Source organism: Bufo bufo, chromosome 3 (genome assembly GCF_905171765.1).
Source record: "Bufo bufo chromosome 3, aBufBuf1.1, whole genome shotgun sequence".
Lineage (NCBI taxonomy): Eukaryota > Metazoa > Chordata > Amphibia > Anura > Bufonidae > Bufo > Bufo bufo.
This window is the reverse complement of record NC_053391.1, coordinates 77,057,198-77,060,878: the sequence shown is the minus strand read 5'-3', so window position 1 is coordinate 77,060,878 and position 3,681 is coordinate 77,057,198. Positions and strand designations below refer to the sequence as shown.

Below are 3,681 nucleotides of genomic sequence, written 5' to 3'. Positions count from 1 at the left end.
CTTTGGGGGTGAACTCGCCAGACGCGTTTCGGGGACGTCTCTCCCCTTCCTCAGTGGCTCTACCCCCATTGTAGTGTCACTTCCTTTTATAGTCCGCTCAGTGCCATCCGAAATCTGGATCAAAAGTCCGGTTTTAGCTACTTGCGGCATCAGTGCGGTTTTCGTGCGATATTTCTGCAGCACATGCGTTTTTGCTTATATTCTCTCCTTTATACTATAATGATATCATATAGTAAAGGAGATGTTTCCACAACAGTGCTATCAACGGCAAATCACATAAGAACATAAAAAACATATATAAATACATATATAAATACATATATAGATAAACACATATGTGTATTGCCATCTTCTTTCCTTTATAAAAACAATATTCCTGCGGTCTTTGTATTTAAATAGCCATAAAATTCACATAAATTAAATGCATGAAAAAACATTCAAAATATATAAAAAATGTAAAAAGGATAGTAAGACAACGTCCAATCCAATAGTCACCAATAAAAATAACATTATATGGAGGAGGGGACACAATTTCTGGATTGTTCAGCACATATAATATTTAATATCCTAAGACCCAATGGAGATTGTCTCCTTCGTTTCTTTTGGTGTTTGTCATTGAGGTAGTGGGTATGTAGGCCTGTCTCCAAGGGGGGGTCATAGCGCCGATAGACGGCCTGACATGCGACCCCCTATTGGACGAGAGGCACACAAACCAAAATCTATAGGAGACCAAAAATCTATAGGAAACCAAAAATCTCAAGTTCGGCGTTAAGGCCTGCCGGAATCAGGCTGCCAAAATCATATATACGTCGTGATTCTGCCCGGGACATTCGTTCCACATGATTCCCCCCCTCTCCAATGTGTATCTATTTTCTCTAGGGCCATAAATGTCAGTCCCCTAGGGTCTTGATTATGGGCTTCTTTGAAGTGCTTTGAAAGTGAGTGTTTCAAATATCCTTTTCTGATATTAGAAACATGTTCGGATATCCTCACCTTCAAAGTTCTCTTCGTTCTCCCAATATACTGCCTGGAACAGGGGCACTGGATGAGATATATCACACTCGTTGAATTGCAAGTCAGGAAATCTCTGATTTCCCATAAAAAACTGTTCTGTGTTGAGCCAATCCTTTTAATATTTTTCCAATCCAATTTCCAGTGTCTGGGGATTTTTTCAATTTATTTTTAACTGACGCAGCTATTTTTATTCCCAGATTTGGTGCCCTTGTGAAGGTAATTTGTGGTCTCACTGGGATCAGTGTGCCCAAAATTTTATCTTGCAGTAAATGAGACCAGTGTTTTCTGATTATCTCTTTAATTTTCTTATATTGTACAGTGTAGGGGAGTATTATGCGAAATTGAGATTCTTGTTGTAATTCTTGGGGAGGTTTATTTATTAGAAGACTACTTCTGGGTATTTTCCTGACATTCTCCAATGCATCATCCAATATCGCACTTGGATAGTGTTTGGAGACAAATCTTTTCCTCATGTCCAATGCTTCTACTTCAAATTGGAAGTCTTCGAACAGCGTGAGCAGAAGCCGGCGCATCGTGGTGAGTAGCGGCAAGAGGAAGAGACCTCCCAGCTACCGGACCCGAACCAGAAGGGTAAGATACACCGGTCCCGCTTTACTCCCCACCTGCAGCCTTACAGTTACTTTGTGGTTTATCCACATTAGTTGGAACTTGATATCTTCTCCTGAAATTGCCATTACCACCGGCCACAGTGCCGTTCCTGGAACAGCCCGCATCCTAATCAGAGGATTATTCCAAGGAGGACATTACCTTACATCACAGAGAAACTGTTTCCATAAGTTTCCATACAGACCTAACTAAGGGATACATCTTTAGCTTCTCAAGGGATATAATACCCCTAGATTGCAGTCCACAGTGCATTTTCAATCTGCGGCATTTTTACATTCTTTATTTTGTGTATTCTCCTACATATTTTAATTAATTGATTGTGCATTGTATTGGTTTTTATGTAATAAATTGTCACTTCTATTGATTTCACATATTTGAGTGCCAGCCTTATATTTTCTTCATTATATTACCCTTAGACTGAATGGGTGATCAGTCCTTAGGCTAGAGCACCAGTTCTGTTTGGGAGAGGTGGTGAGCTATCCACTATTGCGTTGCTTATTTTATCCTTTTCACCGATTTGTGGATTTAGCTCCTCCCCCTCTCAATAATGGATATGTGGAATCATATCGAATTGAAAAAACTCAAAGTAGATTCATTTATATTTGAACCATCGGAGACATCGACTATTGAGGCCAGCTCGACTAACGAGCTATTTAGAGAATTAGAAAACCTTGTTTTAAAACAACTTAGACAACATTGGGAGATTGGATCATTACGCCAATATCTGGTACAGAACAAAATTCCCAAGGGTCTTAAACTATATAAAACCCCTGCACAGGACTTGTATGGAGAAGAGTTTAACCTAGAATGGGAAAACCTCCTCCACACACAGTCCCACAGCCTGATGGAACTCATCATTAAGAGAAGAACACAAATTTTGGGATTTTTAACAGAAAATATTACCCAAATGAAAATTAAAATAGAGAAATTACCTAAAGATAGTATATTTAATTTATGGCAAGAGCGGATATGTAAGAGTCTTGATAAAACTGAATCAGAAATAATCTCAAAAAAGAGTAATAAACATAGTAATATAAAAACACATAATAGAAATGAAAACCATCTAGAGAGAAATGAGGTATTTATTGAGACTCCCATAGAACATATGGGATCCAATATACCCATTAGAAACAGATTCGAGACACTCGCACAGCAACCTTTTTTAGACAGGACCTCTCCACACCATTCACCGCGAGTCAAACACAGACAATCACGGTCCCCAAATCACAACAAGATAGCACGAACCCCACAACGACACCCGTACAATCTGAGACACAACAATTCACAAATCAATCAGGTGACACACCGACAACATTCCCCTACACGGACACGTCCTTCAAGACAGATAAATTACCCAATAACTCCAGTAACACACAAAACGAGAGAAACTCAGAACACGTCATATCACAACCACCAAACAGGAACAAGAAGACACGAAGTGGAAGAAAGAAGAAGGAATCACCGGTAACAGCACTAGACACTGATCACGAAAATAATATCATTATTTTGAGCAATATAATTTTGACACCGTCCCAAATGTCCCTGCTAAATATTGGTTTGAAATTCGCCCCTAGTGCCCATTTGGATAAATTCAGCACCTATATAGGTGTCCAAAAATTTATCAAAAATATCTGCCTCAAAAAATATTTTATTAAAAACCCAATAATGATGAATACCCAAGAAACAGGCAAATTTAGACACACTACTTTAAAAAATAAGTCCAAAAAATTTCCTCGAAATGAGATAGGCCCAGAAATTAGCAGTTTCCAGAAAAATGTTGAAATCGACCTTAGAAGAATAAAAGATAAGACATTTTATAGAAAAAATCTATCAAATAAAGAGATAGCAGCTATAAAAACATTACAGAAAAATGAAAACATAACGATTCGCCCCGCGGATAAAGGCGGAGCAATCGTGATTCTAGAGACAGCAAAATATACAGAAGAATGTCTAAGACAGCTCTCCGATGTTTCAACCTATAAAAAATTGGAATCGGATCCAACTTTGAAATTCTGTGAGAATTTACGTGAATATTGTGAT

The 3,681-nt window shown here is 38.4% G+C and overlaps 1 long non-coding RNA gene across 1 annotated transcript in view; it reads right to left on the bottom strand.

The window, feature by feature from the left end:
- Positions 1-3,250, bottom strand: part of LOC120995460 — a 13,771-nt gene extending 10,521 nt beyond the window's left edge. Inside the window, exons 1-2 of the long non-coding RNA XR_005777597.1 lie at positions 3,240-3,250; positions 2,052-2,058 (exon numbers count right to left, since the gene is read on the bottom strand). This is a non-coding gene — a long non-coding RNA (uncharacterized LOC120995460). The remainder of the gene's footprint in view (positions 1-2,051; positions 2,059-3,239) is intronic.
- Positions 3,251-3,681: the final 431 nt, after the last annotated feature.